We start from the raw sequence: 17350 nt of genomic DNA, 5'->3' as shown, positions 1-17350 counted from the left end.
CTTAGATTACCAGACTTAATAAAAAGGGGCATATTCGATTTTGATAATTCAACCATAGAATGTAGTTTCACGTACTTGTGTCTATTTTGTAAATTATTTATAAAACCTGCATGTATTCTCATCCCAAAAATATTATATTTTAAAAGTGGGACTATAACTCACTTTCACAGATTTTTACTTCGGCGGGAAGTAAGACTTGGCCACTGGTTGATTCACGAACCTATAACAATATATACATATATATCAAAGTATGTTCAAAATATATTTACAATACTTTTAATACATTTTGATATTTTAAGTTTATTAAGTCAGCTGTCCTTGTTAGTAACCTACAACTAGTTGTCCACAGTTAGATGTACACAAATAAATTGATAAATATTATCTTGAATCAATCCATGACCCAGTGTATACGTATCTCAGTATTGATCACAACTCAAACTATATATATATTTTGGAATCAACCTCAACCCTGTATAGCTAACTCCAACATTCACATATAGAGTGTCTATGGTTGTTCCGCAATATATATCTATAGATGGGTCGACATGATAGGTCGAAACATTGTATACGTGTCTATGGTATCTCAAGATTACATAATATACAATATAAGTTGATTAGGTTATGGTTGGAATAGATTTATTACTAACTTTCACGTAGGTAAAATGAGCAGTTTTTATCAATCTTGTTTTACTCGCCATTTCTTCGTTTCTAATCCATTTTGAGTGATTCCAGTGGCCACGGTTTTGTATAGAACTTAACTAGAAAAAGTATAAGTTTATAGTCGGAAATACAAGTTACAAGTCGTTTTTGAAAGAGATAGTCATTTCCGTCGAAAGAACGACATCTTGATGACCATTTTGAAAAATATACTTTCACTTTGAGTTTAACCATGATTTTTGGATATAGTTTCATGTTCATAAGAAAAATCATTTTTCCAGAAGTATAGCTTTTAAATCAAAGTTCTTCTTAGCTTTTAATTATCCCAACCAAAACAGCCCCCAGTTTTACTACGTCGGCGTATATCCAGTTTTATGGTGTTTATCGTGTTTCCGGGTTTTAAATCATTAAGTTAGCATATCATATAGATATAGAACATGTGTTTAGTTGATTTTAAAAGTCTAGTTAGAAGGATTAACTTTATTTGCGAACAAGTTTAGAATTAACTAAACTATGTTCTAGTGATTACAAGTTTATAACGTTGAATAAGACAGCTTTTTATGTATGAATCGAATGATGTTATGAACATCATTACTACCTCAAGTTCCTTGGATAAGCCTACTGGAAATGATAAAAATGGATCTAGCTTCAAAGGATCCTTGGATGGCTTGAAAGTTCTTGAAGCAGAATCATGACACGAAAACAATTTCAAGTAAGATTTCCACTCGAAATAAGATTGTTATAGTTATAGAAATTGAATTAAAGTTTGAATATGATTATTACCTTGTATTAGAAAGATAACCTACTGTAAGTAACAAAGGTTTCTTGATCTTGGATGATTACTTGGAATGGATTTAGAAAACTTGGAAGTAAACTTGCAATCTTGGAAGTATTCTTGATTTTATGAAACTAGAACTTTTGGAATTTATGAAGAACACTTAGAACTTGAAGATGGAACTTGAGAGAGATCAATTAGATGAATAAAATTGAAGAATGAAAGTGTTTGTAGGTGTTTTTGGTCGTTGGTGTATGGATTAGATATAAAGGATATGTAATTTTGTTTTCATGTAAATAAGTCATGAATGATTACTCATATTTTTGTAATTTTATGAGATATTTCATGCTAGTTGCCAAATGATGGTTCTCACATGTGTTAGGTGACTCACATGGGCTGCTAAGAGCTGATCGTTGAAGTGTATATACCAATAGTACATACATCTAAAAGCTGTGTATTGTACGAGTACGAATACGGGTGCATACGAGTAGATTTGTTGATGAAACTGAACGAGGATGTAATTGTAAGCATTTTTGTTAAGTAGAAGTATTTTGATAAGTTTCTTGAAGTCTTTCAAAAGTGTATGAATACATATTAAAACACTACATATATATACATTTTAACTGAGTCGTTAAGTCATCGTTAGTCGTTACATGTAAATGTTGTTTTGAAACCTTTAGGTTAACGATCTTGTTAAATGTTGTTAAACCATTGTTTATTATATCAAATGAGATGTTAAATTGTTACATTATCATGATATTATGATATATAATATATCTTAGTATGATATATATACAGTTAAATGTCGTTACAACGATAATCGTTACATATATGTCTCGTTTCGAAATCATTAAGTTAGTAGTCTTATTTTTACATATGTAGTTCATTGTTAATACACTTAATGATATATTTACTTATCATTTAACATAATTAACCAAGTGTATCAATATCTTAATATGATTCATATGTACCTAGTAAGACGTTATAACGATAATCGTTATATATATCGTTTTCGAGTTTCTTAATTTAATAGTCTCGTTTTTATGTATATAACTCATTGTTAAAATACCTAATGAGATACATACTTATAATAAAATCATGTTAACTATATATATAACCATATATATGTCATCGTATAGTTTTTACAAGTTTTAACGTTCGTGAATCACCGGTCAACTTGGGTGGTCATTTGTCTATATGAAACCTATTCCAATTAATCAAGTCTTAATAAGTTTGATTGCTTAACATGTTGAAAACACTTAATCATGTAAATATCAATTTCATTTAATATATCTAAACATGAAAAAGTTCGGGTCACTACAGTACCTACCCGTTAAATAAATTTCGTCCCGAAATTTTAAGCTGTTGAAAGTGTTGACGAATCTTCTAGAAATAGATGCGGGTATTTCTTCTTCATCTAATCTTCATGCTCCCAGGTGAACTCGGGTCCTCTACGAGCATTCCATCGAACCTTAACAATCGGTATCTTGCTTTGTTTAAGTCTCTTAACCTCACGATCCATTATTTAGACGGGTTCTTCAATGAATTGAAGTTTTTCATTGATTTGGATTTCGTCCAACGGAATAGTGAGATCTTCTTTAGCAAAACATTTCTTCAAATTTGAGACGTGGAAAGTGTTATGTACAGCCGCGAGTTGTTGAGGTAGCTTCAGTTGGTAAGCTACTTGTCCGACACGATCTATAATATTGAATGGGCCAATGTACCTTGGATTTAGTTTCCCCCGTTTACCAAATCGAACAACGCCTTTCCAAGGTGAAACCTTAAGCATGACCATTTCTCCAATTTCAAACTCTATATCTTTTCTTTTACTGTCCGCTTAGCCCTTTTGTCGACTCTGGGCGGTTTTCAATCTTTGTTGAATTTGGATGATTTTCTCGGTAGTTTCTTGTATTATTTTCGGACCCGTAATCTGTCTATCCCCCACTTCATTCCAACAAATCGGAGACCTGCACTTTCTACCATAAAGTGCCTCAAACGGCGCCATCTCAATACTAGAATGATAACTGTTGTTGTAGGAAAATTCTGCTAATGGTAGGTGTCGATCCCAACTGTTTCCGAAATCAATAACACATGCTCGTAGCATGTCTTCAAGCGTTTGTATCGTCCTTTCGCTCTGCCCATCAATTTGTGGATGATAGGCAGTACTCATGTCTAGACGAGTTCCTAATGCTTGCTGTAATGTCTGCCAGAATCTTGAAATAAATCTGCCATCCCTATCAGAGATAATAGAGATTGGTATTCCATGTCTGGAGACGACTTCCTTCAAATACAGTCGTGCTAACTTATCCATCTTGTCATCTTCTCTTATTGGCAGGAAGTGTGCTGATTTGGTGAGACGATCAACTATTACCCAAATAGTATCAAAACCACTTGCAGTCCTTGGCAATTTAGTGATGAAATCCATGGTAATGTTTTCCCATTTCCATTCCGGGATTTCAGGTTGTTAAAGTAGACCTGATGGTTTCTGATGCTCAGCTTTGACCTTAGAACACATCAAACATTCTCCTACGTATTTAGCAACATCGACTTTCATACCCGGCCACCAAAAATGTTTCTTGAGATCCTTGTACATCTTCCCTGTTCCAGGATGTATTGAGTATCTGGTTTTATGAGCTTCTCTAGGTACCATTTCTCTCATATCTCCAAATTTTGGTACCCAAATCCTTTCAGCCCTATACCGGGTTCTGTCTTCCCGAATATTAAGATGCTTCTCCGATCCTTTGGGTATTTCATCCTTTAAATTCCCTCTTTTAAAACTCCTTGTTGCGCCTCCTTTATTTGAGTAGTAAGGTTATTGTGAATCATTATATTCATAGATTTTACTCGAATGGGTTCTCTGTCCTTCCTGCTCAAGGCGTCGGCTACCACATTTACCTTCCCCGGGTGGTAACGAATCTCAAAGTCGTAATCATTCAACAATTCAATCCACCTACGCTGCCTCATATTCAGTTGTTTCTGATTAAATATGTGTTGAAGACTCGGTATATATAATACTTTTGACCCCATATAAGTAGTGCCTCCAAGTCTTTAATGCAAAAACAACCGCACCTAATTTCAAATCATGCGTCTTATAATTTTGTTCGTGAATCTTCAATTGTCTAGACGCATAAGCAATCACCTTCGTTCGTTGCATTAATACACAACCGAGACCTTGCTTTAATGCGTCACAATAAATCACAAAATCATCATTCCCTTCAGGCAATGACAATATAGGTGCCGTAGTTAGCTTTTTCTTCAATAACTGAAACGCTTTCTCTTGTTCATCATTCCATTCAAATTTCTTCCCTTTATGCGTTAACGCAGTCAAGGGTTTTGCTATTCAGGAAAAGTCTTGGATGAACCTTCTGTAGTAACCAGCTAGTCCTAAAAACTGGCGTATGTATTTCGGAGTTTTCGAGGTTTCCCACTTTTCAACAGTTTCTATCTTTGCCGGATCCACCTTAATACCTTCTTTGTTCACTATGTGATCGAGGAATTGAACTTCTTCCAACCAAAATGCACACTTTGAAAATTTAGCGTACAATTCTTCCTTCCTCAATACTTCTAACACCTTTCTCAAATGTTCACCGTGTTCTTGGTCATTCTTTGAGTAAATAAGTATGTCATCAATGAAAACAATGACAAACTTGTCAAGGTATGGTCCACACACTCGGTTCATAAGGTCCATGAACACAGCTGGTGCATTAGTTAAACCAAACGGCATGACCATAAACTCGTAATGACCGTAACATGTTCTGAAAGCAGTCTTTGGAATATCATCTTCTTTCATCCGCATTTGATGATACCCGGAACGTAAGTCAATCTTTGAATAAACAGACGAGCCTTGTAGTTGATCAAATAAGTCGTCGATTCTCGGTAGTGGGTAGCGGTTCTTGATGGTAAGTTTGTTCAACTCTCGGTAGTCGATACACAACCTGAATGTACCATCTTTCTTCTTGACAAACAAAACAGGAGCTCCCCACGGTGATGTGCTTGGTCGAATGAAACCACGCTCTAAAAGTTCTTGTAATTGGCTTTGTAGTTCTTTCATCTCGCTGGGTGCGAGTCTGTAAGGAGCACGAGCTATTGGTGCAGCTCCTGGTACAAGATCTATTTGAAATTCAACGGATCGATGTGGGGGTAATCCCGGTAATTCTTTCTGAAATATATCGGGAAATTCTTTTGCGACGGGAACATCATTGATGCTCTTTTCTTCAGTTTGTACTTTCTCGACGTGTGCTAGAACAGCATAGCAACCTTTTCTTATTAATTTTTGTGCCTTCAAATTACTAATAAGATGTAGCTTCGTGTTGCCCTTTTCTCCGTACACCATTAAGGGTTTTCCTTTTTCTCGTATAATGCGAATTGCATTTTTGTAACAAACGATCTCTGCTTTCACTTCTTTCAACCAGTCCATACCGATTATCATATCAAAACTCCCTAACTCTACTGGTATCAAGTCAATCTTAAATGTTTCGCTAACCAATTTAATTTTTCGATTCCGACATATATTATCTGCTGAAATTAATTTACCATTTGCTAATTCGAGTAAAAATTTACTATCCAAAGGCGTCAATGGACAATTTAATTTAGCACAAAAAAAACGTACCCGTAACAAGCTCCGGGTCTTCCTGTGCCTCTACCGCATTAATATTGAAAACTCTTCCACGGCCTTGTCCATTCGTGTTCTCCTGGTTCGGGCAATTTCTAATAATGTGGCCCGGATTTCCACATTTATAACAAACTACATTGGCATAACTTGCTCCGACACTACTTGCTCCGCCATTACTCGTTCCGACACCATTTGTTCCTTTCATTCTGTTAACCCCTGGTCTGTAGACCTCACACTTCGCCGCGCTATGACCATTTCTTTTACACTTGTTGCAAAATTTGGTGCAGAACCCCGAGTGATACTTTTCACACCTTTGGCATAGCTGCTTCTGATTGTTGTTGTTGTTGCGGTTATTATTGTTGTTAAGATGATTGTTGTAGTTGCTGCTGTTGTTGTTGTTGTTGTTGTTGTTGGGCCGTTTGTTGTAGTTGCGATTGATGTTGCGATTGTTAGGATAGTTGTTGCGATTATTGTTGTAATTGTTGTTGTTGTTGTATTGGTGATTCTTATCACCGTTTTCCTCCCACTTTCTTTTGACTTACTTCACATTGGCCTCTTCAGCAGTCTGTTCTTTAATTCTTTCTTCAATCTGGTTCACTAGTTTGTGAGCCATTCTACATGCCTGTTGTATAGAGGCGGGCTCGTGTGAACTTATATCTTCTTGGATTCTTTCCGGTAATCCTTTCACAAACGCGTCGATCTTCTCTTCCTCATCTTTGAACGCTCCCGGACACAATAGGCATAATTCTGTGAATCGTCTTTCGTACGTGGTAATATCAAATCCTCGGGTTCGTAACCCTCTAAGTTCTGTCTTGAGCTTATTGACCTCAGTTCTGGGACGGTACTTCTCGTTCATCAAGTGCTTGAATGCTGACCACGGTAGTGCGTAAGCATCATCTTGTCCCACTTGCTCTAGATAGGTATTCCACCATGTAAACGCAGAACCTGTGAAGGTATGCGTAGCGTACTTCACTTTGTCCTCTTTAGTACACTTACTTATGGCAAACACCGATTCGACCTTCTCGGTCCACCGTTTCAATCCGATCGGTCCTTCGGTTCCATCAAATTCCAAAGGTTTGCAGGCAGTGAATTCTTTGTAGGTGCATCCTACACGATTTCCTGTACTGCTAGATCCAAGGTTATTGTTGGTATGTAGCGCGGCCTGTACTGCGGCTATGTTTGAAGCAAGAAAGGCACGAAATTCCTCTTCACTCATATTCAAGGTGTGTCGAGTAGTCGGTGCCATTTCTTTCACAATAGTTAAATGAAACGACCTAATCATATAGAATATCAAGAGTAGTCAATAGTATTTTGTAGCGTAATATGAACTTATTTATAAAAGCTCTTTCTTCATATTAGCTTTTTATACTCTTTAATTCGGGTAGTACCTACCCGTTAAGTTCATACTTAGTAGCTAACATACCATTTCAACTACTACAATTCTATATGAAAAACTAATCACAAAAAAAATATATATCATATTCAAACCTTTATACAATAACTTGCAAACTTACAATACCGCTATTTTACATATAGCATGAAATATAGCACATAAACTTTGATACAAAGTAGTTGCGAAGATAATTCTAGTTAATAAATAATGCGTTCAGCAAAGGCAACTAAGACACGTAATTCATACGTCCAGAAATAAGTCATGCATTCTGGTTTTACTAATACCACTTCCCATCCTTGGTCTTGTGGAACGTAACTGTTGTGACCGATAGTATGACAACGTGTTGTAACGTCGTCAAAAGGACGAAGGTTACGTAATGACCAACAGTCTCGTAATAACCTAAAAACCTCATTTCTTACCCCAATTACCGACTCCGTCACTTGTGGGAACGTTTTGTTTAATAGTTGTAGCCCGATGTTCTTTTTCTCACTTTGGTGAGAAGCGAACATTACTAACCCGTAAGCATAACATGCTTCTTTATATTGCATGTTAGCCGCTTTTTCTAAATCATGAAGTCCTATAATCGGATACATTGAGTCAAAATAATTTCTTAACCCGTTGCTTAAAATAGCATTTGGGTTCCCCGCAATATATGCGTCAAAGTAAACACATCGTAACTTATGGGTTTCCCAATGTGATATCCCCCATCTTTCAAACGAAAGCCTTTTATAAACCAAGGCATTCTTGGAACGTTCTTCGAATGTCTTACAAACTGATTTTGCCATAAATAGTTATGCCGAGGAATTCTGACCGACTCTAGACAAGATTTCATCAATCATGTCTCCGGGTAAGTCTTCTAAAATATTTGGTTGTCTATCCATTTTGTGTTTTTATACTGTAAAATAGACAAGAGTTAGATTCATAAAAGATACTTATTAATACAAGCAATTTTTATATATATCGTAAAGCATAAGCACATTATATTACATATATTACACCGCACAAATACAACTATCTTATTCCGACTCACTCGTTTCTTCTTTTTCGAACTTGGTTCTTTTTGCTAAGTTTTTAGGGATATATCATGTTCCCCTAATACGAGCCGTCGTTTTCCACATTGGTCTAGAAAAACCTGGTGGTTTAGAGATTCCCGGGTTATTGTTACAACTTAAGAAATACGGGTGTTGACGATACATATAAAGTTCATCGGGGTTGGAATCAGATTTCTCTATTTTTATGCCCTTTCCCTTATTGTTCTCTTTTGCCTTTTTAAATTCAGTTGGGGTAATTTCTATAACATCATCGGAATCCTCGTCGGGATCCGATTCATCGGAGAATTGGTAATCCTCCCAATATTTTGCTTCCTTGGCGGAAACACCGTTGACCATAATTAACCTTGGTCGGTTGGTTGAGGATTTTCTTTTACTTAACCGTTTTATTATTTCCCCCACCGGTTCTATTTCTTCTTCCGGTTCCTCCTCTTCCGGTTCCGATTCTTCTTCCGGTTCCGATTCTTCTTCCGGTTCCTCTTCGGGAACTTGTGAATCAGTCCACGAATCATTCCAAATTACATTTGACTCTTCATTAGTATTAGGTGAGTCAATGGGACTTGTATTAGAGGTAGACATCTATCACATAATATCAAACACGTTAAGAGATTAATATATCACATAATATTCACATGTTAAAAATATATAGTTTCCAACAAAATTTGTTAAGCAATCATTTTTCAAGTAAACACGGTCGAAGTCCAGACTCACTAATGTATCCTAACATACTCGATAAGATACATTAATGCAAAATTCTGGTTCTCTAAGACCAACGCTCTGATACCAACTGAAATGTCCCGTTGTTATTGATTAAAAACGTTCCATATTAATTGATTTCGTTGCGAGGTTTTGACCTCTATATGAGACGTTTTTTCAAAGACTGCATTCATTTTTAAAACAAACCATAACCTTTATTTCATAAATAAAGGTTTAAAAAGCTTTACTTAGATTATCAAATAATGATAATCTAAAATATCCTGTTTACACACGACCATTACATAATGGTTTACAATACAAATATGTTACATCGAAATCAGTTTCTTGAATGCAGTTTTTACACAATATCATACAAACATGGACTCCAAATCTTGTCCTTATTTTAGTATGCAACAGCGGAAGCTCTTAGTATTCAACTAAGAATAAACATGCTTTAAACGTCAACAAAAATGTTGGTGAGTTATAGGTTTAACCTATATATATAAAATCGTAACAATAGACCACAAGATTTCATATTTCAATACACATCCCATACATAGAGATAAAAATCATTCATATGGTGAACACCTGGTAACCGACATTAACAAGATGCATATATAAGAATATCCCCATCATTCCGGGACACCCTTCGGATATGATATAAATTTCGAAGTACTAAAGCATCCGGTACTTTGGATGGGGTTTGTTAGGCCCAATAGATCTATCTTTAGGATTCGCGTCAATTAGGGTGTATGTTCCCTAATTCTTAGATTACCAGACTTAATAAAAAGGGGCATATTCGATTTCGATAATTCAACCATAGAATGTAGTTTCACGTACTTGTGTCTATTTTGTAAATCATTTATAAAACCTGCATGTATTCTCATCCCAAAAATATTATATTTTAAAAGTGGGACTATAACTCACTTTCACAGATTTTTACTTCGTCGGGAAGTAAGACTTGGCCACTGGTTGATTCACGAACCTATAACAATATATACATATATATCAAAGTATGTTCAAAATATATTTACAATACTTTTAATACATTTTGATGTTTTAAGTTTATTAAGTCAGCTGTCCTCGTTAGTAACCTACAACTAGTTGTCCACAGTTAGATGTACAGAAATAAATCGATAAATATTATCTTGAATCAATCCACGACCCAGTGTATACGTATCTCAGTATTGATCACAACTCAAACTATATATATATTTTGGAATCAACCTCAACCCTGTATAGCTAACTCCAACATTCACATATAGAGTGTCTATGGTTGTTTCGCAATATATATATAGATGGGTCGACATGATAGGTTGAAACATTGTATACGTGTCTATGGTATCTCAAGATTACATAATATACAATATAAGTTGATTAGGTTATGGTTGGAATAGATTTATTACTAACTTTCACGTAGGTAAAATGAGTAGTTTTTATCAATCTTGTTTTACTCGCCATTTCTTCATTTCTAATCCGTTTTGAGTGATTCCAGTGGCCACGGTTTCGTATTGAACTTAAATTTATGAATATAAATAGATAAAGTATAAGTTTATAGTCAAAAATACAAGTTACAAGTCATTTTTGAAAGAGGTAGTCATTTCCGTCGAAAGAACGACATCTTGATGACTATTTTGAAAAACATACTTTCACTTTGAGTTTAACCATGATTTTTGGATATAGTTTCATGTTCATAAGAAAAATCAATTTTCCAGAAGTATAGCTTTTAAATCAAAGTTCTTCTTAGCTTTTAATTATCCCAACCAAAACAGCCCCCGGTTTTACTACGACGGCGTATATCCAGTTTTATGGTGTTTATCGTGTTTCCGGGTTTTAAATCATTAAGTTAGCATATCATATAGATATAGAACATGTGTTTAGTTGATTTTAAAAGTCTAGTTAGAAGGATTAACTTTATTTGCGAACAAGTTTAGAATTAACTAAACTATGTTCTAGTGATTACAAGTTTATAACGTTGAATAAGACAGCTTTTTATGTATGAATCGAATGATGTTATGAACATCATTACTACCTCAAGTTCCTTGGATAAACCTACTGGAAATGAGAAAAATGGATCTAGCTTCAAAGGATCCTTGGATGGCTTGAAAGTTCTTGAAGCAGAATCATGACACGAAAACAATTTCAAGTAAGATTTCCACTCGAAATAAGATTGTTATAGTTATAGAAATTGAATTAAAGTTTGAATATGATTATTACCTTGTATTAGAAAGATAACCTACTATAAGTAACAAAGGTTTCTTGATCTTGGATGATTACTTGGAATGGATTTAGAAAACTTGGAAGTAAACTTGCAATCTTGGAAGTATTCTTGATTTTATGAAACTAGAACTTTTGGAATTTATGAAGAACACTTAGAACTTGAAGATAGAACTTGAGAGAGATCAATTAGATGAAGAAAATTGAAGAATGAAAGTGTTTGTAGGTGTTTTTGGTCGTTGGTGTATGGATTAGATATAAAGGATATGTAATTTTGTTTTTATGTAAATAAGTCATGAATGATTACTCATATTTTTGTAATTTTATGAGATATTTCATGCTAGTTGCCAAATGATGGTTCCCACATATGTTAGGTGACTCAAATGGGCTTCTAAGAGCTGATCATTGGAGTGTATATACCAATAGTACATACATCTAAAAGCTGTGTATTGTACAAGTACGAATACGGGTGCATACGAGTAGATTTGTTGATGAAACTGAACGAGGATGTAATTGTAAGCATTTTTGTTAAGTAGAAGTATTTTGATAAGTGTCTTGAAGTCTTTCAAAAGTATATGAATACATATTAAAACATTACATGTATATACATTTGAACTGAGTCGTTAAGTCATCGTTAGTCGTTACATGTAAATGTTGTTTTGAAACCTTTAGGTTAACGATCTTGTTAAATGTTGTTAACCCAATGTTTATAATATCAAATCAGATTTTAAATTATTATATTATCATGATATTATGATGTACGAATATCTCTTAATATGATCTATATACATTAAATGTCGTTACAACGATAATCGTTACATATATGTCTCGTTTCAAAATTATTAAGTTAGTAGTCTTATTTTTACATATGTAGTTCATTGTTAATACACTTAATGGTATATTTACTTATCATTTAACATAATTAACCAAGTGTATCAATATCTTAATATGATTCATATGTACCTAGTAAGACGTTATAACGATAATCGTTATATATATCATTTTCGAGTTTCTTAATTTAATAGTCTCATTTTTATGTATATAACTCATTGTTAAAATACCTAATGAGATACCTACTTATAATAAAATCATGTTAACTATATATATAACCATATATATGTCATCGTATAGTTTTTACAAGTTTTAACATTCGTGAATCACCGGTCAACTTGGGTGGTCATTTGTCTATATGAAACCTATTCCAATTAATCAAGTCTTAATAAGTTTGATTGCTTAACATGTTGGAAACACTTAGTCATGTAAATATCAATTTCATTTAATATATATAAACATGGAAAAGTTCGGGTCACTACAGCCTCGACCTTGACCATGAGTTCGACGTCCTCACTCGTACTTCCGTCATTGGTGTCGTGTCCATTTCTTATCTTCATTCTATAAAATGAAGTAAATTAAGAACAAAACGAAAGGACTTAACACATATGTATATACATCTACACCACATTACCCCATCTTGCTCAACAATCGTCGTACATCGCTTGTTTGACCCGATTTGAACCCGTAACAATGGTAGCTAATCATTGTTACGCGAGCACATCGCATTAACTTGCTAGTACAACGCCTATCTCGCTTGATGATCGCTAAAACAACATAAAACAATTAGTGCAAGGTTAATTCACATAAACCTAAGCACTAATCAACTCCCGGTCCGACCCGTCTCCTACAAGTCCCGCATAAAGCATGTACACAAATAAGTCTAAGTCTAGGCACCTATCTCAAGTCGCCTAAATCCCTTAGACCATGCTCTGATACCACTTGAAATAACCCAACCCGTATTTCCATACGATAAATTTTTTTTTATATAATACACATTTACGCGCCAATTAAATATGTAAACCATTCCACAATTCCATTTAAACGTACATCAATTTAAATGTTTACAAAAGGCACAAGGCCATTAATTAAGTTAAATACAAGTTTGACCCACTACAACGATAGTTTATAATCCAAACGACACTCGAGCATGGTTTGGGGCTAAACTACCCAAAATGGCAGGCCAACTTCAAAAGCTATCCCAAAAGCACCCCCTGTCAACATAAACGGGAGACAACTAATCCAACCGTATGCCCTTAACCTTGTCCAAGCTGGAACCTATAAAATAGTAAAAAACGAGAGGGTAAGCAAGGCTTAGTGAGTGCAACAATTATACATACATATATATAACCTACTTACTTGCAAACACTCACCAAATCCGCATACATACTAGTTACATAATTAGCATACCTTTCACATGTATAATGCTAAGTACCACGATTACAAGGCTAGTATAATAATAGCATATAACACAACAATACAATATGCTAAAACACAAGTATAACGATGATGTTCACAACATCCATAGTACTCAAGATCCCAAGGCTAGCCCAACGAATGGTATCATCAACATCGAACTTAAATTCCATTCACCTACATTAATGTGGTATCATCAACACCGAACTTTAAACCCACATATGAGGTATCATCAACAACGAACTTTAAACCCTCATCAACGTCACTAAAATAATCGTATGGCATCGTCAACATCGAACTTTAATTCCATACGTATGAGGTATCGTCAACAACGAACTTTAAACCCTCATCAACAACGATATACTCTAGGGTATGGTATCGTCAACAACGAACTTTAACCCATACCTCACAAGTAAATAAATTATATACATGCATATATAATTATTCCACTCACCTTATCGTCTTCGGTGAATTAGGAAGTAAGCTAGCAAACTTCAAAGTAAAGCACGTATTACATTATGCATATAATTAACACACCATCAAGTTGAATTAAATGTCAACTTCTAACACCCGAGCATTTAATGACCCGAGCATTAAATGATTCATCTACACCAACCACCCAAAATTGGTCAAGACTCATTATAATCACTAAAGCTAGTGAATTAAAGTCCATTACTCTTCAACTAGCACAACCTAGGGTATTTCTCACCCATTTTACCCAAATTAGGTCAACTTTGACTCATGTGACCCATCTAACACTTAAACACATAATTTTGGTTAAACATGACCCATTTAACATCTCTTTCAACTTTGAACAAGTGTTTTAATGCTTACAACACCTTTGACACTTACAAACCTCATTTCATTAGACCAAAACCCTAGATTATGGTAATTAGGGTTTCCTTTCAACAATCTAACCCAAGATCCACCCATTTATCCCTCAAATGGGTCATACAAACCCTACATGAACCAAACCCTAGCTTAAACAAAATAAAACTCAAAACATAGAGTTAAGACTTACCAATACAATCACAACGTAGCTAGAGACATAGGGAACAACTTTAAAACTCGAACTTGGGTGGGATTTGGTCTTCTTCTTCTTCTTCAAGTGAGCTCTCTCTCACTAAACACTAACTCTCTCTCTAGGATTTAATTGGTGAAGGTGAAGATGTGATAAAGGAGGATTGGGTAAGGTTGAATCAGCTTTAAACTCCCCAAAACCGGCCACAAGTGAAAGGACTATTATACCCCCAAAAGATGCCATTTAAAATGGCTAAAAAGTCATTTCAGCGACATTTATCGCGTTTCGCGACACTTCGTCGAGTTTCGCGACACCAGGACGCGATAAATAGCACTCAAATGCGACAAAGTGGTCAGAAATCACCATCAGAACTTGTCTCGTTTCAAGCATGTTTGTCACGGAACGCGACACACCAGAATGCGACAAACTGCACTCAAACTCGACAGATTACCTGATGTACTCCAATTTCACTTTTAAAACATCCCAAAGTCAAACGTGGTGAAAGCATTACATCCAAACTATTAAATAATCATTCTTGGACTTCAAATGATGCCCCGAGCGTCATGTTTAGATAAACGGGGTGTTACAGATTCAAAGGTTTTGAAAGACTGGTCCTGTCCAAACTAGGAACTTATGTGCAAAACGTTCCCAGTGTGCATAATTAACAGAAGTTAATTATTTTAGTTAAATCCCTGACGGGCTAGTAGAAATCAACTAACATAGGCTGACAAAGGCTGACGAAAGCTAACAAAAGCTAACGCAAGTTGATCTTTTTAGATTTTAACAACATTTTTGAGGAAAGTTTGGTGTCCGGAACTTGGCGTTCGAATGTCCTCTCGACTTTTCTCATATGCATTCTTTGATATGCTTTTTGGGATTTCCATGCAAGCATCATTGTGGGGGAGATATGTATATGGTTGATGTACTTATGTTCGAGTTATTGTTTGATTCGACGAGAAGCTAAGAAGGATTCAAAGAAAAGCCCGCATCATATGGGGAGTTAAAGATGAAGATTGGTTTTATTCTCCCCCTACAATCTTTGAGCGTTCATAAAAGGTTTCAAATGGGAGTTTCTAGAGTTCAACGACGCTTTATAATCAAAGTCAAATGATGATTCAACTATGACTTCAATACACGTACGATATTTGAATCACACTTCAAAGTGATAAAGTCAAAGCGTTACTTATTTGAGGAGTGAGCAAAGGAAAATGAAACTAGACTTCTATATCCTCGGGGGAGTATTTAAGACGTTAAGAACTTCGAAGGGCCCACGATCAAAGCTACCTTATATCGAATTGCCGATATAATGAACTAACGTGTACCCTCATATGCTTTGAAGGGGGAGTTTCTCAAGTTTTTCGAGCTTACTAATCAAGGCAAGTGTTGGAGGGGATTTATGTAAATTCGAAGAAGATCTTTCCTCACTAATTTCGATACCAAAGACTCTATTAGAGAAATGAATTGTTCTTCAATGAGGTATTAGGAGTGTTATGAGCCTTGAGGGGAGAACTTCCAAGAATCCAAATTGTTCTGATCAACAACATGAAGTGATGCTACGATGAATGTCTAGCTTGCGCATTTCGCTGTGCAAACTCAAAGATCATTGAAGGTACAAGAAGTCCAAGATTCAAGATCTACTTCAATGGTAATGCAAGATTCGAGGAGGAGTTATTTAGCGATAGCTAATTCCATCTCATGTAATTTTGTATGTTTTTAGCTAGTGAGCAATCTTTGACACATAATCATCTCTTATGGGGAGATTGTTGGAACCCTAGGATGAGCCGATAATGTATCAATGATTTTAAGATAGGTGTTCTATAGATAATGACTATATATAAAACACCAAGCCTCCCTCACTTACTAACATTAACTACCGTTATGTAATGTATTCAAGAGAGCCGTCGAATATACTTTTACTAGTTGACCATTTCTCTGTAGAATTCATGTGGTTATTGTTCACATTCATCATATTTATACATCATAGGTGCTATTATTGATGTAAACCTTGAGTTGTTGTAGAAGTTTTAGTTTTTTGTCAAAAAAATGAATAAAAAGAAAACGTAGGTCAATGAACTGTTTATTTGAACCGTCTTTCTACATTATTTTGAATTTGAATAAAATAAATAAAATACATACAAAATTTTGATTATAAATATATTAATATATAAACATAACTATATATGTATGAAAACATATACTAATTATATATTTAGATATAAGTAATCATTAAAATTACCAAATTACTATATTAATTATATATAAAAAGGTATAAAGAACGTATAATAATTTTTTCAATAACGATTTGGTTTGTATAAAAAAAAACTTTTTATTTGTTAACAAACTCTTATTTAGTTGATACTAGAAAAAGGAGCCCGCGCGATGTAGCGGGACCTTTGACTTGCGTATTCATAGTTAACGGAGCGTATTATAGGTGTGTATATGTATTGAATATAGTCCGAGGTATTGTGCGTTTTTTTAAGTGCTCGTTTCGCGTATAGTTAGTCCCGTTGTGTTCGTAAGATTTTTTTGAGTTGAACGGTGGGCTTGGAAAAATTTAACTCGCAATGAGCGAGAAGATAGGGCCCGTTAAAAATTCCGGGGGAGTTATTTTATTTTATTTTATTTAAATTTTATGTTTACATTTTTTACCCTGGAAAATTGTAAAATTAAGGGGTCATTGTGT

This window comes from Rutidosis leptorrhynchoides, chromosome 11 (genome assembly GCF_046630445.1).
Source record: "Rutidosis leptorrhynchoides isolate AG116_Rl617_1_P2 chromosome 11, CSIRO_AGI_Rlap_v1, whole genome shotgun sequence".
NCBI lineage: Eukaryota > Viridiplantae > Streptophyta > Magnoliopsida > Asterales > Asteraceae > Rutidosis > Rutidosis leptorrhynchoides.
This window is presented reverse-complemented; position numbering follows the sequence as displayed.